The sequence below is a fragment of the Bos indicus genome, chromosome X, assembly GCF_029378745.1.
Source record: "Bos indicus isolate NIAB-ARS_2022 breed Sahiwal x Tharparkar chromosome X, NIAB-ARS_B.indTharparkar_mat_pri_1.0, whole genome shotgun sequence".
NCBI classification, from domain to species: domain Eukaryota; kingdom Metazoa; phylum Chordata; class Mammalia; order Artiodactyla; family Bovidae; genus Bos; species Bos indicus.
The window spans coordinates 136,894,890-136,920,821 of NC_091789.1; the positions used below are offsets into that span (position 1 = coordinate 136,894,890).

Here is a 25,932-nt window from a genome sequence, read left to right on the forward strand (position 1 = left end):
CTGTTACTTGGAATTCAGCCACAGATTTACATGTGGCCCAAGCTTATCTCAATTTCTCACTGTTTATTTCTACTAAAAAGTGAAATGAAACAGGTCCAAGACTAGGGTTGGTAAGTAAGGCCCTGGCCTCAGGCATTGAATTTAAGGGAGCATAAAAAAAATCAGGAGTCAAAATCAGTAACACACACACACACACATATTTATTGAGCTGAAATTCACATAACAAAATTAACCATTTCAAAGTGAACAATGCAATAGCATTAGGTGCATTCACAGTATTGTGCAACCACCACCTTTATCTGATTCCAAAACATTTCCATTCCTCCAAAATAAATCCCCACACCCATTAGCAGTCACTGTCCATTCCTCCCTCCCAGCCCTCCGCAACTCCTTTCTATTTCTGTGGATTTGCCTGTTTTGGATATTTCATATTAGTGGAATCATACAATATGTAGCCTTTTGTGTCTGGCCTCTTTCACTGAGCTTGATGTTTTTAAAGTTCATCCACAATGTAGCCTATGTCAGTTCTTCTTTCCTTTTTAAGGCTGAATAGAATTTCCTGGTATGGATTAGAGTACAATTTGTTTATCCATTCATCCATTGATGGGCATTTGGGTTGTTTCTACCTTTTGTCTTTTGTGATAGTGCTTCTGTAGACAGTCATGTGTAAATAATTGCATTTGTTGTTTTTGCCACACTGTGAGGTTTGTGGGATCGTAGTTCCCTGACTAGGGATCCAACCCAGGTCCTCGGCAGTGAGCGCACAGAGTCCTACTGTGCACAGAGTCCACTGGACCACCATGGAAGTTCTGTAAATAATTGAATATCTGTTTTTTTTTTTTTTAAAGCTCTTTTGGTAAACAGTTATACCTAGGAGTGGAATTACATATGGTAATTCTATTTGACTTTTGGAGGAAGCATCAGTAGTATTTTAATGTAAGAATTTTTAAAAACCAAAACTCATTTTAAAAAATTCACAAAGAGCAAAATACCAGATTTTAAAATAGATAGGATGTAGCCCCGCATCTTCCTCACCTGCCCCAGTCTCTGGCCAGCTGTACAACATTCTTATCCAGTATGCTTCCTGATTTCCCTGTTGAATGTGCTTGCGATGACTTAGTTGTTGCTTACATTTGAGCCTTCTGAAACTAATATAAATATTTTAACTGCTCACTTGATTTTTTTTGTGGTTGTCTTTGGCCTTTAACTTTTTTCTCTTAATGCTGTAAAACATTATTTTGTGAACTGCTACAGAAGATTCATCTACCAAACATGCAGAAATGAAATGAATACTTCTGGTAAACAAAAATATTAAAGAGCTTTAGGGTGCCACTTGTGAAAATTACAGCTTGAAGATCACAAGAGGCTCCAAATGAAAAGCCCACACAGAAGGTTAAAAGCTGGAATAGGCCTCCTAGAGAGAGGTACGTAAGCACCAAGGGGATTCTTGAACAGCTCAAGGGGTAGTCTGGCTTCAGTGGGAGTTTACAATTGTAATGATTATGACTTCTAAAATAACTTATAATACAGTGCTTACGCTTTGGGCTAATGATGCATGTAAATAGGACCGGAAGGAAGGGCACTTAAAAACAACAAACCAGTCTCTTTGTTGTTGCTACAGGAGATTTTCTCTTTTGGAGACAGCCATTGAACTTGGAATCCAGCGAAGCGCAGAAAGGTGGTAGCATACCTGCTTAGGATAGTGGAGCAGCCGTGGCCGTGAACACGTAGGAAGGTATTATAACTCACTCATTTGGCAAATATATCTTGAGTCCCCAGGATGAGTAACACCTGGTGTAGGCGCTGGGGGAAGTGAGGGGAAGCAGAATCTGCCCCCCACGTATGTCTCTTTGGCAAAAGGATTATTTTAGGCTGGTTTTAAAGAAACAGCAGACAAGGAAAAGCTTTGAAAACTGAATAGAAGTTGCCCTTTTTAAGAGACATTTACATTTATAAGGGAAACCTCCATGACTCTAAATCTCCGGAACCTCTTCTCAGTGGAGAAGGCAGTGACTTCAATCTGCATAACAACCTCACCCTGGATTCCTGGGCTTTGCCTGGTCACCTCCCTTAAGTGGCCTCCACCACAACATCTTTTCTCTTTAGCTGGAGATGCTAGCAAAGGTGATGGCTTGGGCTGTTTAGAAGTTACTCAGTTTTCCTGGGTCTCTTCCATGTCTACAGCAGGTATACTGCTGCTACTGCTAAGTCACTTCAGTCGTGTCCGACTCTGTGCGACCCCATAGACAGCAGCCCACCAGGCTCCCCTGTCCCTGGGATTCTCCAGGCAAGAACACTGGAGTGGGTTGCCATTTCCTTCTCCAATGCATGAAAGTGAAAGTGAAGACGCTCAGTCATATCTGACTTTGAGCGACCCCATGGACTGCAGCCTACCAGGCTCCTCCATCCATGAGATGCTCCAGGCAAAAGTACTGGAGTGGGGTGCCATTGCCTTCTCCGACAGCAGGTATATATGCTATTAAACTGAAACGAAGCAGGGCCCTCCTGGATACCAAAGACTTTCCATGTCCTGTTTCTTGTTGTAGAAAAAGGCTTCAGTGTCCTGTGCTTTCCCTGAGTTCCAAAGAGTAGACTCAGTCAGTTACTAATTAGGAAAGTGAGAGGATGCAGAAACAAAGGACAGGCAGTTGGGCAACAGTCAGTTCAGTTCAGTCGCTCAGTTGTGTCCGACTCTTTGTGACCCCATGGACCGCGGCACACAAGGCTTCCCTGTCCATCACCAACTCCTGGAGCTTACTCAAACTCATGTCCACCGAGTCAGTGATGCTGTCCAGCCATCTCATCCTCTATCATCCCCTTCCTCCTCCTGCCTTCAATCTTTCCCAGCATCAGGGTCTTTTCCAATGAGTCAGTTCTTTGCAACAGGTGGCCAAACTATTGGAGTTTCAGCTTCAACATCAGTCCTTCCAATGAACATTCAGGACTGATTTCCTCTAGGATGGACTGGTTGGATATCCTTGCAGTCCAAGGGACTCTCAAGAGTCTTTTCCAACACCACAGTTCAAAAGCATCAATTCTTCAGCAGTCAGCTTTCTTTATAGTCCAACTCTCACATCCATACATGACTACTGGAAAAACCATAGCCTTGACTAGACAGACCTTTGTTGGCAACGTAATGTCTCTGCTTTTTAATATGCTGTCTAGATTGGTCATAGCTTTTCATCCAAGGAGCAAGCATCTTTTAATTTCATAGCTGCAGTCACCATCTGGAGTGATTTTGGAGCCCCCCAAAATAAATATTGGGCAGCAATAGTTCAGTGGTAATACAGAGCCCTAGTTCCTCTTCCAGGGATACATGACAATCTGATGCTTATCTTTGAATTGTTCTGCAGGAACTGAGGGCTTCCCTTGTGGCTCAGATGGTAAAGAATCCGCCTGCAATGCAGGAGACCTGGATTCGATCCCTGTGTCAGGAAAAACTAAGACCCTCACCCTAGTGATAGATGGTGACTAATTGTTGAGCAGAAGCAGATGGATTGTTGAGCATCCCAGATCGATTGAAACCAGGTTGATGGTGTTGACTCCCAAAACATGACCCTGTCGCTGCTTCACACACCAATCAGAGAACTGTGCATGAGCTGATCACGCATGCTTTTACCCCCTTTTGCCTTTGAAGATCTTACACCCTGGCCAGCCAGTAAGATGGATCTGAGATTAGCCTACATCTCCCATCTTCTCTGGTGGTGGCCTCTCAATCAATAAACCTTTCTCTGCTCCAGACTCCAGTGTTTCAGTTTGTTTGGCCTCAGGAAACATATGCACACAGTCTTCGGTTCAACAACAGAATTTGTTTTTCTCTTGTTAATCTGTTATTACAGAAAGTTCTCAGTCAAGAACCTAGAAGGGTAGAGGCAAAATGATTTTTCTTCCCCTGCAGAAGCAACCTACCTTCTTGCACCTGACCTTTTCTTTGGGGAAGGCAGGCTTTACACAAATCTATAGGAAAATAAGCATTTAAGTATAATTGTGATATGTTCAGGGAGCTATGAACATTAAAGAATAAGGACAAAGACACTTATGGGAGAGTGTAAAATGGGATCCTCCGACAAACTAGTGAGCCAAGAAAGGCCTTTTGAGCAAAGCAGGTAAATGTTTTACACAAATTTGTGCTCATGGTCTCACAGTGCAAAAATAGTGGGTAGAGAGCTGCAAGATCCAGTGGGGGTGTGGTTTCCCAGACTGGCAGGCAGTTGGGTGAGTGGTAATAGTGTTTCACTGGTGTCATCAGCTGCTTGGTATCAGCCCACACTCTTCCTTTATTGAAATTTGGATTGAACTGAAGCTGAAGGGACTCAGCTTCTTTGTTTTCTCCATAAGTTCTCCAGCTCCATTCCTAATTGTCTCGTTTGTTGCTGTATTTCTTACTTGAACTTTCTGTTTTGTTGTAGTAAAAAGTACCAGTTATATGCACATCTGTGCTCTGTTAAGGTCAGTGCCAGACATTGACACTCATCACAGTTTCCCCATAGAGTTGAAGTTCTGCACCCTGAAGATGCCATACAAGATGAGGGGAGATACACAGAGAGCCCCAGAAATCCAGAGTTAGTGAAATGTTGCCTGTGGGTTCTGTGTTAGTGTTTTGGGGGTGTGGTTGAATTTCTTAAATGGAGCAAGAAAGAGCTCAAGATCATATAGCAGCATTGTGTCTGGATCACTTTCTCCCTAGGCTGCCAAACCCTTCTGAGAGTCTCCCTTCTAACTCTTTCACTTGTGGATGGGAAGATGTAGGATTCTTTGAATCTGCAAAATAGAATCAAGCTTGTACTCTTAGGGTCAGTGGTAAGGAAGTAAGATCTATACTCATAATTAATCTGAGTAGCATAGTCAGTACTAGCCAGAAAGTTAGCTCTGGGCAAGTAACCAGCCTCTCAGTTCTGAGGTAGGCTTTTCTTGAGTGATACCATTATTTCATTTGTGTTTACATTTGAGTATGGGTTTATTAGTAAGCCAAATGTAATGATGAGCTGCTATTTTACATATATCTCTGCTTCTTCTATTATCAGTAATAATAGGTGAGCCATTTTGAAAAAAAGCTCATTTGATTGTGACTCATACTGCCCTTGAACAAAGCAACTGGATTTCCATCTTAATTTGAATTTTGTTAAACATCAAGGTTTTTCACTGGTCTAGTAGACATCCTACCCTATTTCTACATAGGCTTTCCATGTGGGACATACAGACACTGATGGAAATACAAATTGAACTTTTTGATCTGCTTTTTGCTATGCAACTTTTGGTCTTTTAGGTTTATGCCCATGAATATCTCTAAAAGATGGTGGCAAAATCTATGGGACCCACTTTCTATCCCTAAAACTTCTTTGGTATTACCTGCTTACTCTGAGAATACCAGTGTAAAGCTGGGGAATCTAGTTGGCACTGTTTGGTTATATAGTTCATTTATAGCCTTAATGCTAAGTTTTAAACTTCCCTGCTTTTTCTTGAACAAGAAATTGTTTTGAAAATAGAATATTGCTTTAATTTTTTTCTGGGAGAGACTAGGATTACAGATAATATGCTGGGAGTATTCTGAAGAGTTAGATAAAAGCCTAGAACCTGGGGTTTAGGACCAATGTCCCAGTAAACTAAACTCTTCCACACTGAATCACCCTTTCAGGGAGATCCTCTGAATTAGAGAATCCTCATCATGTGCCACAGGCCAGGATGATGAAACTACTTGTTACAGTTGTCACTTCTGTAGAGAATTTAATGGTAAGCAGTCAATATGTAGTTAATTTAGATTATCTGCATTTCTGGAATAGCAATTTCTGAATTTATTTGCACAAGTATATATTATTTTAGTGTCCAACTTGAGAAGTATGGAGACTCAGAAGTAATTTTTAACCCAGAATATAACTTCTTTGTTGCCACCATTGACTCTTACCTGGAAGATTTCTGATAGGAGAGAGTTATTCGTGGCTTTTGAAACACTGTTACTTTCCTGGGTGAGTATCACAACTCTCTGATTTTATATAATAAACTAGATGTTTTTCTTCTCTTCCCCATTATCTTTATCTTTTTGTTCCAACATTCCTAGCATAATTCTTAACTTGAGTTGGAGGGAGATTTGTTTTAACCTATTTAAGAATGAAAAAGTAAAGAATATGATTACACATTCTGTATTGTTCAAAGGAGACACTATCTAAAGCAGGTTTGTGGTGGGGGGGTGGTAAACTGGTTAAATTCCACCTATTTTTTAAATTAATGTTTTATTTACACGTAATCATTCACCTTCCTTTACATATTATCTATGGTTGTTTTAAAACTACTACAGCAGAATTGAGTGGTTGCTGCAGAGACCCACAAGTCTACAATATTTACTATCTGGCACTTTACAGAAAAAGTTTGTTGACTACTGATCTAAAAGGTACAAGGCAAGAAAAATTATTTACAAGTCTCCAGTGAAACCTAAATTTAAAAAATCCTTTTTCTACATAATGAAGATATTCTCTTAAAAAGATTATAAAAGAATTCTTGTTCCCTTCCCTGGAGACCATATTATCAAATGGTTCTGGGTTCTTTCAGAGGCATATCATGCAAAAATTCTTGTTTTACTATAATATTTAAGCAGCATTCTTATTTCAGATGTGGTTATATTTCTCTAGTGAAAAAAATGAGTACAAAAAAATGTACAAGGGAAAGGTCAATTTTTAGTTCAGTTTGTCACAGATATTGTGCATGTGCTGTGTGCCCAACCCTGAATTGATGTAGCTGAGAATATGGAAAAACCTGTGATCTAGCTGGGTGCTTGAACCAAATCCTGATGCATGAGTAGGAGTTGAGTAGATGCATCTTTGTATTAGAAATACTGGCAAGACTGAAAGCTTCCCTAACCTGGGAAAGGAAACAGATACCCAGGTTCAAGAATCACAGAGTCCCAAACAAGAGGAAACCAAGAGAGCCACACCAAAAGACACATGATACATTTTTTAAAATGACAAAAATTAAATATGGAGAATCTTAAAAGTGGTAAGTGAAAAACAACCAGTTATGTATAAGGGAACTCCAATAAGAACTTTAGCTGACTTTTCAGCAGAAACTCTGCAGGCCAGAAGGGAGTGAAACAATATATTCAAAGTGATACAAGGAAAAAACCTACACTCAAGAGTACTCTACCTGTCAAGGCTTTCATTCAGATTTGAAGGAGAGAGAGAGTTTCACAGTCAAGCAAAAGCTAAAAGACTTCAGCACCACTGAACCAGCCTTACAAGATATTTTAAAGGGACTTCTCTAAGCAGAAAAGACCACAGTAGAAATCTGAAAACCATGAAAGTAAAAATTCATTGGTAGAGGCAAAATGCTTTAAAGGTAGTTAACCAACCACTTATAAATATAGTAGGAAGGTTAATAGATAAAAGTAGTGAAATCATCTATATCCACAATAAGTAGTTAAGGGATACACAAAACAAAAAGATAAAAAATATGATGACAAAACTTTAAAGGTGGCTGGGGGGAGTAAAAATGTGGAGTTGTTAGAATGTATTTACACTTAAGAGATTATCAACTTATAATAATCATATATGTATATGTATATATATGTGTATATATACATATGTTGTTATATGTAAATCTTATGGTAACCACAAATCAAAAACCTATGATACACATACACAGACAAAAATAGAAAGAAAAACATGAAACTAAAGATTGTCATCAAATTACAAAGAAAGAGCACAAAACAAGAAAGGAAAAAGAACTACATAAACAACCAGAAAATAATGAACAAAATAGCAATAAGTACATACCGATCAATAATTAGTTTAAATATCAATGGACTAAATGTTCCAATCAAAAGATGTAGACTGGCTGAATGGATACAAATACAAAACCCATACATGAGCTGCCTACAGCAAACTCACTTCAGATCTAAAGACACATGTAGACTGAAAGTGAGGGGATGCAAAAAGCTATCCCATACAAATGGAAATGAAAAGAAAGCTGGAATAGCAGAACTCATATCAGACAAAATAGACTTTAAAACAAAGACTATAATAGGAGACAAAGACATTTCATAATAATAAAGGGATAAATCAGAGCAAGGATATAACAATTGTAAATATATATGCACTCAACATAGGAGCACATAAATACATTAAGCAAATATTAGCCAGTCCTATCCAAAAAAAAAAAAAAAAAAAAGTGAGCCATATGTAGTATTTGAAAATTTGTAGTAGCCATATTACAAAGTGAAAAGAAACAGGTGAAATTAATTTTAGTAATATATTTTGCTACTATATATGTAAACTATAATTTCAACATGTAGTCGATATATTTTAATGAGATAAAAGTCACTCAGTCGTGTCCAACTCTTTGCAACCCCGTGGACTGTAGCCTACCAAGCTCCTCCATCCATGGGATTCTTCAGGCAAGAATACTGGAGTGGGTTGCCATTTCCGTCTCCAGGGGATCTTCCCAGCCCAGGGATCAAACCCGGGTTTCCCTGCATTGGAGGCAGATGCTTTAACCTCTGAGCCACCAGGGAAGCCCATATATATGTAAACTATAATTTCAACATGTAGTCGATATATTTTAATGAGATATTTCATGTTCTTTTTGTTATATTAAGTCTTTGAAGTTTGGTGTGGATTTTGTATTTACAAACACATCTTAATTCAGACTAGCCACATTTTGAGTGCTCAGTAGCTGCATGAGGGAGTTGCTGTGGTGTTGGACAGCACAGCTCTAGATTGTGCATAAAGGGGATGTGTACATCCACCACTTGCTCATGGTAGAACCCCTGGGTATAATTCAGAAAGCATAAGTATAATATTAAAACCATAAAGCATCTCCTATTTGCTTATGCATATTTTTGTGTTTGAGGTGAAACCAGTATAGTATAGCCACTTGTGAAACTTGCTGTTGGGTGTGGCAGTCTGTCATCTGACTGGTTTCTTCTGGTGGCCCCCAGGTACCTGAGCCCTACTTCTGCCTCTGTTTTTTGAGAAAGTGCTTGCTTCACTCTTCCTTAGAACTCTGCAGATACTGAACAGTATTTTTAAAGGAGAGGAAAGACACAGGTTAGTTGGTTTTACTTTTCTAGGATTTCCCACTCTGTACCCAGGACCATCATGGGGGAAATTTACTTGGCAGGTTCTTTTACATTCCCCTTAATAACATTTGCAAGTAATGAGTGTTTTCTGCAGTCAAAGGAAAACAAACATTTACAGCAAAATCTACTGATTGTCATTGTCATACTTCTACATTTTGGCCTTGATTTCGGTATAGTTTAGAAAATAACCTTGAGAAATTTGTATGCAGGTCAGGAAGCAACAGTTAGAACTGGACATGGAACAACAGACTGGTTCCAAATAGGAAAAGGAGTACGTCAAGGCTGTATATTGTCACCCTGTTTATTTAACTTATATGCAGAGTACATCAAGAGAAACACTGGACTGGAATCAAGATTGCTGGGAGAAATATCAATAACCTCAGATATGCAGATGACACCACCCTTATGGCAGAAAGTGAAGAGGAACTAAAAAGCCTCTTGATGAAAGTGAAAGTGGAGACTGAAAAAGTTGGCTTAAAGCTCAACATTCAGAAAACGAAGATCATGGCATCCGGTCCCATCACTTCATGGGAAATAGATGGGGAAACAGTGGAAACAGTGTCAGACTTTATTTTTGGGGGCTCCAAAATCACTGCAGATGGTGAGTGCAGCCATGAAATTAAAAGACGCTTACTCCTTGGAAGGAAAGCTATGACCAACCTAGATAGCATATTGAAAAGCAGAGACATTACTTTGCCAACAAAGGTCCGTCTAGTCAAGGCTATGGTTTTTCCTGTGGTCATGTATGGATGTGAGAGTTGGACTGTGAAGAAGGCTGAGCACCGAAGAATTGATGCTTTTGAACTGTGGTGTTGGAGAAGACTCTTGAGAGTCCCTTGGACTGCAAGGAGATCCAACCAGTCCATTCTGAAGGAGACCAGCCCTGGCATTTCTTTGGAAGGAATGATGCTAAAGCTGAAACTCCAGTACTTTGGCCACCTCATGCGAAGAGCTGACTCATTGGAAGAGACTCTGATTCTGGGAGGGATGGGGGGCAAGAGGAGAAGGGGACGACAGAGGATGAGATGGCTGGATGGCATCACTGGCTCGATGGACGTGAGTCTTGGTGAACTCCGGGAGTTGGTGATGGGCAGGGAGGCCTGGCGTGCTGTGATTCACGGGGTCGCAAAGAGTCAGACACGACTGAGCAACTGATCTGATCTAGAAAATAACCAGACCACCTGTCAAAGCTTCAGGGGGAAGCTACTGTTGGTCAGCAAATTTGGCCCTTCTAATCAGGACTGAAGAAAATGGAATTCTTAAAAAAGAAAGGTTGAGACACATGGATAATTCAATTCATCAAACATTTTTGAGTCAACTTTGCCAGTAGGGTGCTAGACAGTAAACTTTGAGCCCTATGTTCAGATAATTCATTCTGATGTTAGGGCAGATCAGAAGAGATTCACACATGAGTAACATCTGAGTCTTTCAAGAGTTCTTTAACGGAGAGAGAATCATGTCATGGCATCTTACCTGGGAGGTGATGACATGTATGTGAGACTTTCTCCTCTACTGAGAGAAGTTGTACACACATGTGAACATGCTCAAGGATGATTTCCTCCAACCTAGGGTAGAATTGGGTAGATTTATGGGATTATGACATGTTTCATGAAGGGTTTTATAATAATAATGGGGCTTTCAGCTGTTGAATGATGAACAGTTGGAAATGCAGTCATGCTCTGCAGTTGGGAATTTATTAAATTTGTAAATTACACTCAAACCCCTTTACATGGCTCTCATGATTCCTGCCTGTTTCTGGCTTGATAATAATAATTGCATATTAGTATAATTCTTTTCTAATCTGAAACAGAATGAAGGCAACCTAGGAAACCTGTAGCAGGAAAGGTGCCCCTAACGCTGATGGCCCAATCAAAGTTATTTAAAAATGACAGTTAATAAAGGAAAACCATGACTATGAACTAAAAAATTTCTTCAAGTGGCTGCGTAAATGATGTCTTAATTTAGAAGTGATATTTAATGTTTATTGGGCATTTTTTAAAATTTAGTATATAGTCTGGGTCTATTGATCTTGACAGCACACCTCAATGCAGACTAGTCACATTTCCAGTGCTCAGCAGTGGTTCTCTGTGGTATGTCAAACTCTGTGGCTGACCATACAACAGAGAAAATGGGGCTTCCCTAGTGGGTCAGTGGTAAAGAATCTGCCTGCCAGTGCAGGAGATACAGGTTCAATCCCTGTGTCGGGAAGATCCCTGTAGGAGGAAATGGTAACCTGCTCCAGTATTCTTGCCTGGGAAATCCCATGGACAGAGGAGTCTGGTGGGCTACAGTCCATGGGGTCGCAAAGAGTCGGACACAACTAAACACACATGCACAGGAAGTAGGCACACCTAACTGAGTCACAACCAGCCAGGTTGCCTGTCTACATTTCTATCAGCAGATCAGGAATGGGCCAGATCCCCCACACCACCTGCTAAGTCTTACTCATTTTTCTAATTTTTTTCTGATGGGTGCAAAATGGTATCTTCTTGTTTTAACATTTCTCTGATTGCTGGTAATATTAGCCATTCTGATCTCCACCTTTGTGAATTGTCTTTTCTTAATCTTTGTTTCTCTTTGATTTCCTGACTAAAAAAATTTATATCTATACTAGCTTTATTGAGATATAATTCACATACCATACAATTTACCCACTTAAAAAGTATTCACAGATTTTCAGTACATTCACAATTTTGTGCAACCATCATCACATTCTATTTTAGAACCTTTTCATCAGCCCCCAAAGTGGCTGTTCCTTGAGCTCCAGGAGACACGTTTACTTTGGGCATTCCCTGTAACCTTGCCGATCTCACAGGCCTGGGTGAATGGTCCATGCACTCTGGTCACTGCGACCCTGCTTTCTGCCTTTCACAGCTTGGTTGTCCAGCTTGTTCTGGAGTGTGTGTTCTTCCGGTGGATTCTCCCACAGCCCACTCCCTCACTCTGTGCTTATTGCCAGCGTTGGTTTCTGTTTACTTGCAACCAGGAGAAAACTAAGCCATAAATTTGTACCTCGAGGAGGGATTTTTGCAAGGAACAGATCCTAGAATGTGAAGCTGATTGAGTTGTAGTGAATGGCTGAGCCCTCCCTCTTTTCTATAATAAAGGACAGCAAAACTGCTGATCAGACTATGGTTCATTTTTTCCTGGGAATGTATACCTACACCTGTAAAGTGTCTAGATGTTTCCCAGGGTGGGCTACTTTTCTGCCTTTCTCAAGGTGCTTCAAGAGAGCACTAAATTTTGGTATAGCTGGCGATCTAGTGCACCCAGGGTCTGTTGGTCATGCTCCCTTAGGAAGCAGGCTGCTACGATGGTGCCATGCGTGGTAGGGGAAGCTCCCACCACCTCACTCAGGTGGGGCCTTGGAAGACACCGGGTGAAGGAAATTCAGTGAACACAATCTGAGTTGATCAACGACTTCTCTCCACTGCCAGGGAGGCAAATTGACAAGTAGATACTTTACTAAAGATGTTCCAGGGAGGGTCATTCCATGCTTGACATGTTGCTTTTCTTTTTTCCTTTTTAATGAACATTTTTGGCCCCTCTCTGTTCACATCATATAATGGATATCATTCAGGCCACACATTGCAAGACCATGAGATGTCACATCTCATTCTGCTTGAGTCATGGGTATCACCAAGAGATATATTAACTTGGCAGCTGGATGGGGTGACTGATTTTGAGTTGCTTCCTATTGGGGAAGGGGGTCAGTTCTTTTTTGGTTGTATGCGGATTAGCTGTAGTAGGTGGTAATATTAAAAAATATGCACAGGAATAAAGGAGTGTGTGTGTGTACAAACAATAAACTACCAAGGATAGACTGTGCTATATACACTTGTTATCTTGTCTTCCCAGGGAGGAAACCTGTAGTCAGGTTTCTGCTGTGATAATGCTACATAACAAGTAAGCACCCTGCTTCCAATCTCAGTGGCTTACAAAAGCAAGCAAGCACTTATTTCTTACCCATGGGTCCACAAGTGGTTATGGCTTTGCAGCACTTGGCTCTGGCTGCAGGTTGGTTTCTGATCTGTTTGATATATCCCTAGTGGCTACTCAAGGCCTGTTCTCATGGCCAATGGTAGAAGTGCCAAAGAGACCAACACAAACCCTGCAAGCACAACTAAAACCTTTAATTCCATTGGCTAAATCAGTGAGGGTTGGGATTTATTCTTGGCCCACAGTAAACCCAGGTAAAGGAAGGGAAGGAAGGAAGAATTGAGGACAAATAATGGCACCCCACTCCAGTACTTTTGTCTAGAAAATCCCATGGATGGAGGAGCCTGGTAGGCTGCAGTTCATGGGGTCGCTAAGAGTCGGACACAACTGAGCGACTTCACTTTCACTTTTCACTTTCATGCATTGGAGAAGGAAATGGCAACCCACTCCAGTGTTCTTGCCTGGAGAATCCCAGGGAGGGGAAGCCTGGTTGGCTGCCGTCTATGGGGTCGCACAGAGTCGGACACAACTGAAGCGACGAAGCAGCAGCAGCAACGCATTCTTATACACTCTCCTTTCTTTTGAGAAATCAACCATGTAGTTTAAATGTGTTTTCTCTCTCTGCAGATTGCATCATATGTTAAGTTGCTCATGTCAGAAGCCTAGGGTATAACAGAAAGTCCAGGTTGGGAAGGGAGGAGCATTTGTTCAGTTTTAGATATGCTGAATTTGAGCTGACTATGGGATAGTCAGAGAGATGAGACTTTTGGAGATATAGATCCAGAGGCAAACTATTGTGATTGTTTATTTTCTCATTCAAGCTCCTACAGGTTTTATGAGTGGGGCTGATGACAAGTGTTACTAGTTTCTTAGAGTCCTGGTCACTAAGCTGTCCTTATGATGTAACTCTTGTTAAGTTATTCTGGATCCTGAACCAAGACTGGTCCTGTTACCTTTCATATATAACTGTGAATTATTAAATGTCAACATCACGGTTCCCTGTGTGAAATTCCCGGGCAGCTTTTTATTACTTTAGAGAAGTCGCATGACTGAAGGACATTAGCAGGTTGTATTTTTCCATCTAGACCTGCTTTAGTGCACCATTTGTAAAGATTCTCCTGAAAAAGGATTTTCTGTTTGTGTAAATACACTTGAGTCATCATATTTCGTGCGAATTGTTTGTATTGATTAATGGTCTCTTGTTTGCTTCCTTTTGCTTGTTGTATTTATAGCTCACATTACTTATAATTGTTGGACAACAATATCGACCAGATGGCTTCATTATTCTATGTTTCACATTTTGAATTTTAAATGTCATGTTGGATTGCTTGTTAGTGGCCAGCTGTGTCCTAGAGGAGATGAGGCCAGACCGTAGTTCAAAGATCCTGGGTCAGATACCATGGACAGTCAGTGCTGTCTGGGTGTTAGCATTTGAGGTTTCCTCTGGTCCTTGGCTGCACTTGAAAATTCACACCGTAAGGCCAGGGAGAGAGGCACTTGAAAATTCACACCGTAAGGCCAGGGAGAGAGAGAAACTGGGCATCTAAGGCCTTCTGAACCACTCAGCTGGCCTATGATCTCAGTGTGTTTGAAAAACCCTTTACCAATAAGCTTGCAGAATCTACTATACGTTAGAAATTTAAACCACATTTACTAATATTTAAAAGTAAGAGTATCATTACTTTAGTAATGGCCTTTTAGTAAGGGGCCAAGAGGAAATATCCACAACCTCAAATATGCAAGTGATACCAGCCTAATGGCAGAAAGTGAAGAGGAACTTAAGAGTCTCTTGATGAGGGTGAAAGCAGAGAGTGAAAAGGCTGGCTTGAGACTCAGCATTCAAACAACTAAGATCATGGCATCCGGTCCCATCACTTCATGGCAAATAGATGGGGAAACAATGGAAACAGTGACAGACTTTATTATCTTGGGCTCCAAAATCACTGTGGATGGTGACTGGAGCCATGAAATTAAAAGATGCTTGCTCTTTGGATGGAAAGCTATGACAAACCTAGAGAGCATATTAAAAAGCAGAGATATCATTTACTGACAAGGTCCATATACTCAAAGCTATGGTTTTTCCAGTAGCCATGTACAGATGTAAGAGTTGGACCATAGAGAAGGCTGAGTGCCAAAGAATTGATTCTTTCGAATTGTAGTGCTGGAGAAGACTTGAGAGATCCTTGGACTGTAAGGAGATGAAACCAGTCAATCCTAAAGGAAATCAACCCTAGATATTCATTGGAAAGGCTGATGTTGAAGCTTTAATACTTTGGCCACCTGATATGAAGGACTGACTCACTGGAAAAGACCCTGATGGTGGGAAGGGTTGAGGGCAGAAGGAGAAGTGGGTGACACAGGATAAGATGGTTGGATGGCATCACTGACTCAATGGACATGAGTTTGAGCAAATTCCAGGAGTTAGTGCAGGACAGGGAAGCCTGGCATGCTGCAGTCCATGGGGTCACAAGGAGTCAGACACGACTTAGCGACTGAAAAACAATCAGATCGGATCAGTCGCTCAGTCGTGTCCGACTCTTTGCAACCCCATGAATCGCAGCCAGTCAGGCCTCCCTGTCCATCACCAACTTCCGGAGTTCACTGAGACTCACATCTATCGAGTCAGTGATGCCATCCAGCCATCTCATCCTCTGTCGTCCCCTTCTCCTCCTGCCCCCAATCCCTCCCAGCATCAGAGTCTCTTCCAATGAGTCAGCTCTTCGCATGAGGTGGCCAAAGTACTGGAGTTTCAGCTTTAGCATCATTCCTTCCAAAGAAATGCCAGGGCTGGTCTCCTTCAGAATGGACTGGTTGGATCTCCTTGCAGTCCAAGGGACTCTCAAGAGTCTTCTCCAACACCACAGTTCAAAAGCATCAATTCTTCGGTGCTCAGCCTTCTTCACAGTCCAACTCTCACATCCATACATGACCACAGGAAAAACCATAGCCTTGACTAGATGGACCTTTGTTGGCAAAGTAATGTCTCTGCTTTTGAATACTAATATTTAAAAATATGAGTATCAGTTGGGGATCAAGAAGAAGACAGATGATATACTCAAATAGGATAAATTGAGAAATGGTTACTTAAGGGACTGTTTATAATAGCACTGGTCAAGGAAAACAAGGTACAGTGAAGCAACTACAGCTATAGGAAAGAATGATTAGGCCATGGAATAGCCAGACATTTGGCCTCTCTAATGTGGGTGGGTACCATCCACTCTATTGAAGACCTGAATAGAATAAAAGGGCTGAATAAGAGGGAACTGCCAATTCTTAGGTGGCTCAGTGGTAAAGAACCCGCCTCCCAATGCAAGAGATATGAGTTCCATCCCTGGGTCGGGAGGATCCCCTGGAGGAGGAAATGGCAATCCATTCCAGTATTCTTGCCTGGGAAATCCCCTGGATAGAGGAGCCTGGCGGGCTGCAGTCCATGGGGTCTCAAAAAGTTGGACAAGACTGAGTGACTAAACAAGAGGGAGCTCCTCCTGTCTGACTGCTGAGCTGGGACAACAGTCTTTTCTGGCCTTGGACTTGGCCTAACACATCAGCTCCCTCTGGGACTTGAGCCTATTGGCTTTTGGACTGGAACTTAACATCATTGGCTCTCCTTGTTCTCAGGCCTTCAGACTGAGACTGCAGCTACTCATTAGCTCTCCTGGCTCTCCAGCTTAACTCACCCTGCACATCTTGGGACTTCTCAGCCCCATGATCATGTGAGCCAGTTCAGTATAACAAACCTGTGTCTCTCTTTATCACACACACACACATCGTATTTGTTGTTTCTCTGAAGAACCCTGACTAATACAAAGGGCAAGGCAACAGGTGCCTTTCTTAGAGGGACACAGACAATCCTAGCCAATGGGCAGGGAAGGAGCTGAAGGAATAAATCCTTAAGTCTCACTCTTTTCTGTGATGCCTCCAACTGGTTGAACTCACCTGGAAATTCTAGAGCAAAGGAGACAGTAGCAACAGTATTTAAAGAGTCTGAGATACAAAGCAGGATGGAGAAGGATGAAAAGTGGGGCTGATGGAGCCTTTTCAGACAACCTATCTAAAAGAACTACCATTACCGCTTTCTTATATAGCCTGCCAGAGGTATGCTATGCATACAGAAGCATATATGTTGATCTTTGTAATTTCCATGATATTTCAAACTCCTCCAAAAATATCACTTTAATGGGTACCTAATATTAAAAGGGCTTCCCTGATAGCTCAGTTGGTAAAGAATCCACCTGTAGTGCAGGAGACCCCAGTTCAATTCCTGGGTCAGGAAGATCTGCTGGAGAAGGGATAGGCTACCCACTCCAGTATTCTTGGGCCTCCCTTATGGCTCAGCTGGTAAAGAATCCTCCTGCAATGCGGGAGACCTGGGTTCGATCGCTGGGTTGGGAAGATCCCCTGGAGAAGGGAAAGGCTACCCACTCCAGTATTGTGGCCTGGAGGATTCCATGGACTGTATAGTCCATGGGGTCACAAAGAGTCAGACACGACTGAGTGACTTTCACTTTAATATTAAAAAGCCTTTGATTATAAAATAGACATATAGGGTACATTTATATTATATAAAAGTCATAATAAATGAAACTCCTTTGTGTACCTGCATCCTGCTTTAGAACTAGAACACTACCAAAACTTCAGGACACTGAGGGTACCTTCCCAACTGAATTCCTTCCCAGGTAGGATAACCATTATTTTAAAGTTTATTATCATTTCTTTGTGATTATAATTTCATTATTTCTGAATATATACATATTCCTAAACAGTGTATTGTCAAACTTAGTATGATTTTGGCATTGATATAGTTTCAACTGTATTTGCATAGTTTGCATATAGACTTCTGAGAATTGATTTTATACTTGACATTATAATTTTGTGATTCATCCAAGTCGATGTGTATTATTGAATTTGTGATGCCATATATTGTTCCATTGTGTGTATATGCTAGAAATTGTTGATTTTACTGTCAATGGACATTTGTCATTTTTACCTTTTTATAGTATTGCTATCCAATTTCTGTGTTCATTTGTGCTGGAGATTCTCTGGGACAGATACCTGGGAAGAAAAAAAACTGGGTGACAGGGATTATCTTCAACTTTACAAGGTAATACCATATTATATTCCAAAGTGGTTGTTCTAATATTTACCCCCATTGCCAGTTTATTAGTTTTGTTGCTCCATATCTAAACAAAACACCTTTAATCATGAGAACATAACATTAATAGAGTGAAAAAGGAAGACATGTAAGAAAAAATCTTCAACACAAATATTGAAGAAAAGACTGATATCAGTTTATTAAAAATTCTTTCATATCAGTGAGAGAAATACAGACATCTCAATTTTTAAAAATGGGCAGAAGACTTGAATAGGTACTTCATAAAAAAGGATTTCTGAGATACCAAATAAGCATATCAAAAGGTGCTTGGCTCAGTTCTTCAGGGAAATGCAAATTTAAGACACAATGAGAAGCCACTTTGTGCTCCCCAAATCCTAGCGCTAGGAAAATGGGTCATGCTAAATGTTGGCAATGAGGTGGTAGTACCCCAAACTTGTCCTCTACTGGTGGTCATGTATCTCAGTACCACCCTACTGGAAAATTGGTAGTCTCTACTCTACATCTAGGCATAGCTATAACACATAACTCAATTTCCAACAGAAATTCCCACAAAATGTTAGTAAAAGCATTATCAATCAGAGTCAAACACTGAAAAAATAGCTCAAATGTCCATCAAGAGTTGTATATACATGTAACAAAATGGACACATCTCACAACTATGGGAAGAATGAAAGTCAGTACAAAAGAGAATGTTCTATATTTTCTTAATATAAAATCTCAAAAGTGGACAGAACTAACTGATTGATGGTGATAGAAGTAAGGATAATTAGTTACCTTTGGGGAAGCTGATGACTTGAAGTGGACATACTGGGTGCTTCTGGAACTAATAACATTCTTTATCTTGTTCTGAGAATGAGTACGTGGGTAAATTCATTTTGTGGAAGTTCATTGAGGTGTGTACTTTTTGGTACTTATGTGACATTTCAGTAAGAATCATCTTGAAAATGCCATATGTTTGGAAATTAACACAAATCTAAATGATCATGAGTAAGAAAAGAAACCAAGATGGAAATATAACTTTATAATAATGACAAAACTTGCATACCCAAACTTTCAAGTTAAGTTATACTGTAGGGGAAATTTATACTCTTAGATATTTACATTGGAAAAGAAGAAAGACTAATAAGTATGTATCATATCCAAAGATAACAATAAAACCTTTTTTAAAAAAAGATACAGAAAGCAATAACAAAAATAAATGAAATAGAAAACAAAGACAATTTAAAAAACTCAACAAAGACCAAAAATTGACTCAAGGAAACAAAAAAAGAGAAAAACACAAATAAACAAACATAAGGATGAAAAAGGAGGACATAGCTACAGGAGGTCCAACCATGTTCAGCTGTACAGATTTTGTTTCCCAAAGATTATCCTACTTGGAGAATGTATTATAGAGGAACGTGAGTGAATGCAGGCAGAGTAGTTAAGACTTTATTGCTGTAATCCAGGTATTACAGATGTAATGATTAAAGATGTAATGGTAGCTTTTATTTGTTAGGGAGGACATTCACTTTCTAAGGTTATCCATTTACTGTCTTAAGTTTTCTTCTAATATTTTTAGTGTTTTATTTTCACTCTTAAAACTATAATCTTTGGAATTTTAAAAGAATACAGTATGAGGTAGAGCTATGATGTTTATTTTCAGATAGAAAACCAAAATGGCAGTACTACACTTGTTGTAAATTAAGTTTCTGCATTTACTTGAATTTGTTTCTGAATTCTGCACTTTGTTCTACCATGAATTTGTCTCTTCCTATGCAGATACTATACAGCAGATTTTACAGTAAGTTTTAATATGTGGAAAGATAAATTACTCTCCTCAAAATTTCCTTTACTTTCTCCTTGGTTTTATTTTCTTACATTTATTCTTCTATATAAGCTTTAAAATTATTTAACCTTTTTAAAAATCCTTATTTTCATGCTGATTGGAATGGCATTTGTATATTATTTTTAGAGGAATTGACACTTGTCTTCCCTTCCAGAAACATGTTCTAAGTTTCCATTTATTCAGGTTACCTTTGCGACGAGTATAATCAAAACTTGACAGCAATTATGTTCAGTATTTTATGTCTTTTATTTGAATATTTGAAAGTAATATTCATTTTACATTATGCAATTTAATAAGCAAGTAGTGCTCATTTAGTTAATCACTTAATAGTCTAAGCGTTTCCAACATTTCAAGTTGTCATGTTGAATATGGAAATTCTTCTTGCTCTGAGAATTACTGAAAACCTTTGATTTATGATTAGGTTGAAAAGAAGGAAAAGTATTAAAGTTAATTAGTCTGGGAGAGATAAATTGGGAGATTCGGATTGACATATACACACTACTATATATGAATATAAAATAGATAACCGACAAGGACCTACTGTATAGCACAGGGAATTCTACTCAATACTCTGTAAAGACCTATATGGGAAAATAATCTAAAAAAAAGTGGATATATGTATGTTTATAATTGATTCACTTTGCTGTATACCTGAAACTAAAGCAACATTATAAATCAACTGTACATCAATACAAATTATTAAAAACAATAAAATTAGATTAATTAGTTTAATATAACTTAGCCAACACAGGTAACTTTCAAATATGTTATATACCATTGTCTCTTTTCAGCTTTTGATTTCATCATGTAGCAAAGACACAGGGGATCAGGTCTGGGGTTTGAATCAAATTATCTTCATAGTTTCTGGGTGAATCAGGTTTAGAAGTTCATCCAGATTTATTCAACAGTCTGTAAAGAAGGTACATGTACATCTAATATCTTCCACTGCCTCTGGAACCACTACCATGATGCTTAGAGAGGAAAGAGACTATTTTCAAATACCAGGACTCCCAGTGAGTGGGAATAATCTAAAAGTGGTTATCAACGTGAGAATTGTTTTTTTTTTTTTTATGTTTCAGTGAGATTTTCATTTAGCAGAGTAAGTTGACAGATGCAGCCTATATTTATTATTTGGGTTTTCCTATAGAAGTAGTTCTGGAAACACCAATAGGCTTATATCCTTACGTGAGGCAGAGGATCTTTGGAGATAGACATAGAAGGTAAGTGAAGGGGAAGAAGAGAGTGTTGTTTTGTTCCCTCTGTCTCCAGTCTGGGTCAAGAGTCCTTTATAGCTACTTTGTTTTGTTTCAACCTCTCTTTACTCTTGCCAAACACAAATCCCCCCTTTTTTGGCCACACCTCTGCAGTGGAAGCATGGAGTCTTAACCACTGGTGTGTCCGTGTGTGAGTGAAGTGAAGTCGCTCAGTCGTATCCGACTCTCTGTGACCCCATGGACTGTAGCCTACCAGGCTCCTCCGTCCAAGGGATTTTCCAGGCAAGAATACTGGAGTGGGTTGCCATTTCCTTCTCCAGGAGGTCTTCCCGACCTAGGGATTGAACCCGGGTCTCCTGCATTGTAGGCAGACGCCTTACCATCTGAGCCACCAGAGAAGTCCGTGTGTCCGTGTGTACTTAGTTGCTAAATTGTGTCCTACTCTTTTGCAGCCTGATGGACTGTAGCCTGCCAGGTTCCTCTGTCCACGGGGTTTCTCAGGCAATAATACTGGAGTGGGTTGCCATGTCCTCCTCCAGGGGATCTTCTTGATCAGGGATTGAACCCCTGTCTCTGCATTGGCAGGTGGATTCTTTACCACTGTGTCACCTGGGAAGCCCCTTAACCACTGGACTGCCAGGGGACTCCCAAATCCATTTTTGTTTAGTGAAGACAGTACCCAAACCAGACACTGCAAAACTGTGAAAGGGAAGTATTTGGGGAAAATACTTTTTTTGATACCTTTATCTAAAATGAAGCAGACATGAGAATGCGAGGGGGAAATCTAAATATGGTGTGTTTGAGGGAAGGAATGATAGGGTTACTTTTCAGTATACTGTAGTTCAAGCAAGATGTGAGTTGATTTTAGTCGCACAGGTGGAGTAGGGCTCATTTGTGGCAGTGGACCAGGCTACACATTACGATCACCTGGGATGGTATGGAAACTGCCGGTGCCTCAGTCCAGCCCTCAACAAGTTCTTACTCAGTTGGCCTACGATTGGCCGTGGGCCTGGGTCTTTTTTAAGACTCCCAGTAAGTCCTAATGTGGAGTCGATGAGAACATTGTTTTGGAGAAATTACCAAAGGTTTGGGAGGATCATTTTTTTGTTTGTTTTTAGTTTTTTTTTTTAAACAATGTGTGAAACAAAATCCCAGCCAGATTTGGCAGGAGATTGCAAAGTGACATGCCAATAGAAAGTAGTAGATCTCTATTTTAGCTTATTTATTCTTACAGAACAACCAGTGTCCTGCTAGTTAACTTTAGGGGGCTATTCTTTGTAAGTTGGACTTTTCATACTGAAATAATATTTCTATCAAATGATCATCATTCCCTCACATTTGTCATTGCTTGAAGTCATATCTTGACCTTCTAAAATATAACTACATTCCTCCAAAATGCCTTTAAAATTCCCTTTTGAGTCCTTTAACTTACACCTTCCTAGAACAGATGACTGGCTTAAATGGTTTTTATAATGTTCTCTGGTTTATGACTGAAAGTGAAACCGCACAACTTGGGTGGGGCCTGAATCCACTGTCTTTTTTTCCCACTGTATTTTAATTGAAATCACATATCTGGTCTCAGGACTTAATGAAGCTCAGGTTCTTTATATTTCAGTATAGAAGGAATTCAGCGAGAGGCAATGTGATAGGTAAGAAGTAGATAAGTAGATTTATTTAGAAAGACACACGTTCCATAGACAGAATGTGGCCTGCCTCGAGAGGTGAGAGCAGCCCTGGGAGAAACACACTCTACAGAAAGAATGTGGACCATCTCAGAAGGTGAGAGGCCCCCAAATACGGGATAGTTTTAAGAGCTGGATAATTTCATAGGCTAATGAATGGGAGTATTCCAGCTATTTTGGAGAAGGGGCAGAAATTTCAAGGAATTAGGCCACCACCCACTTTTTGCCCTTTTATGGTAGACCTTGGAGCAGTCACGGCACCTGTGGGTATGTCATTTGGCATGCTGATGTGTTAAAATGAGCGAATGTTGAGGCCCAGGGTTCACTGGAAGTTGAATCTTCCACCGTCTTGGACCTAGTTGGTTCTAACCAGTTATGTCATAGCCTCAATGGCTATGTCATTCTTTAAGGGTTGTGCCCTGCCCCGCTTCCCTCCTGTTTCAAAAGGAGCCTGAAATTGTGCAGTTGTTAATTACTTGAAAAATGTTCTTGATTCTAATAGGCAAGGCTTTAGCTGACTACGGGTTCTGTTTTCAGCATCTTATCTAGCAACTGCCTAATTCTAGTTTAACTTCTGTATAATTGTTAAATATTCATTTTCTGCCTGTATCTGAAATTCATGAGTCATATTGTTCTGCATGCCCGTGATTAATCCTTGTTTTCATCCTGAAGAGTTTTTTCTTTCCTTTCTTGTTTTTAATTTCCCAAGAGCCTTCTTGGAATTCAATTTTTATCTACCCTTGCTGCTGCTGCTAAGTTGCTTCAGTTGTGTCCGACTCTGTGTGACCCCATAGACGGCAGCCCACCAGGCTCCCCCATCCCTGGGATTCTCCAGGCAAGAACACTGGAGTGGATTGCCATTTCCTTCTCCAATGCATGAAAGTGAAAAGTGAAAGTGAAGTCGCTCAGTCGTGTCCGACTCTTAGCGACCCCCTGGACTGCAGCCCACCAGGCTCCTCTGTCCATGGGATTTTCCAGGCAAGAGTACTGGAGTGGGGTGCCATCACCTTCTCCGTATCTACCCTTGATATCCCAACAATTTATGCTGGTCCTCTAAGACCATTGCTATAGGACTCAATGGTGTTCTCTATCTGTTGGTATTGTTTTTGCTTGATTTGATTCTGGATTCCTAAAAAAAAAAAAAAAAGCTTTTATGTTTAGATATTTGGAGATTTTCTGATGCTGCTTCATGGCTGCTTCTCCCCTGACACAGAGTAGGGAAAGTCCCAAGTGCATCGTCCTGCAGGATTTCCCAACCCCCACCACCCCACCCATGGCTGGAGAAAGCAGGCTTTTCCTAGGGTTCCCTCTGTCTGTGCCTTTTCCGGCTCTCAAACCTGAGTTATGGGTGACCCCAGAGCTTGAGCTGTGATGTATAGAAGGAAAAACACCTAGAACCTCAATTCCAGGTCCTCATTTAAGACCTGGGTTCCTTACCCAGTCCCACTGCTTTTTCTCCACTGTAGTAGGTAGAATAACGCTCCTCACACCCCATCCCCAAACCCCACACAAGAAGACGTCAATGTTCTAATTCCTGGCCCCTGTGAGTATATTATCTTACATGGCAAAAGGGCTTTTGCAAAGCCTAGTTAACTTAATGATGTTGCAATGAGATTAACCTGGATTATCTGGATGGGCCAATGAAATCATCAGGCCTTGATAAGAAACAGCCAAGAGAGACTGAGCAGAGATGTGATAACAGAAGTAGGAGTGATGTGAGGAAGGACCGTGAGTTAGGGAATGCAGGCCGCTTCTGGAAGGAACAACTCCCTGCAGACACATTTTACATTTCTGACCTCTAGAACCGTAAGATAATATATTTGTGTTGTTTGATTTTATTATTTTTTTGGCTGTGCCACATGGCTTGCAGTATCTCAGTTCCCCAGCCAGGGATAGAATCCCAGCGCTCAGCAGCAAAAGTGCAAGGCCTAACCACTCGACTGCCAGGGAGTTCCAATGTGTGTTGTTTTAAACCACTAAATTTGTGATTATTTACGCAGCAAAAGAAAACTAATTCATTGACCTTTCAGTGTCCTCTGGTAGTTGCTTTTTGGATCTTGTCTAGGGTTTTTTGGTTACAATCCAAGGGAGTGATGTGTTATCAGGCCCTTTCCAGATCCTTGGGCAGCATAACCATAGAAGTGAATATTGCTTTCCCAAGACTCGTAGGCAAACAAAGCTTTTTCTTAAAAGAGATAGCTTGTGCACAGGGGAGAAGGCAGCAAAAAAGTGCCAGCTTCCCAAGTAGAAGGGGTGAGTTGCTTTTATAACAAAGGGAGGGTTTGTCTCAACATCACTGATAATTTCCAGAAATCATGAAACTTCTTTGATCCGCAGCAGGTGGCTCTGGGGTGACTATCAGGAATAGGGAGTGCTGCTGTGAAGGGGAGTGAGTACCTGAGTATTTTTTTGCAAGAAATCACGGTAACGGATATTTATAGTCACGCTTTGACTTCACTTTCACTTTTCTTGTCTTGTGGCAACTAGGTATACTCGTTAGTTTAACAGAGGTAATTTTTTATTCCCATCAGCTTGATGTTTCTGCTGGCCTTTGTTCTGTAGCTTGCACTGCCTGTTCTGCCCAAGGCCGTCCTTTAGTCCTTTTCCAAAATGGCTATACTCTTCTTGTCTCAGATGGCATGGAATGTCCTTACTCCATTTTGAGTGGAACTAGAGCCCATTATTTAAAAAAAAAAATTTTTTTTAATTGAGGTAGGGTTGATTTACAATGTTGTGCCAATCTCTGCTTTACAGTAAAGTGACTCAGTTACACAAATATATATATTCTTTTTCATACTCTTTCCCCTTATGGTTCATCACAGGATATTGAATATAGTTCCCTGCGCTATGCACTAAGACCTTGTGGTTTAACCAGTCTAAATATAATAGTTTGCATCTACCAACCTCAAACTCCCAGTCCATCCCGCCCCTCCCCCCTCCCCCTTGACAACCACAAGTCTTCTTCTCTATGTCTGTGAGTCTGTTTCTCTTTTGTTGATAGGTTCATTTGAGCCATGTTTTATATTCCACATAAAGTGATATCCTTGATATATCTTTCTGACTTCATTTAGTATGATAATCTCTAGTTG

The 25,932-nt window shown here is 40.4% G+C and overlaps 1 pseudogene; it reads left to right on the top strand.

The window, feature by feature from the left end:
- Nucleotides 1-25,932, top strand: part of LOC109555043 (dual specificity protein phosphatase 18-like) — a 226,765-nt pseudogene continuing 200,833 nt past the window's right edge.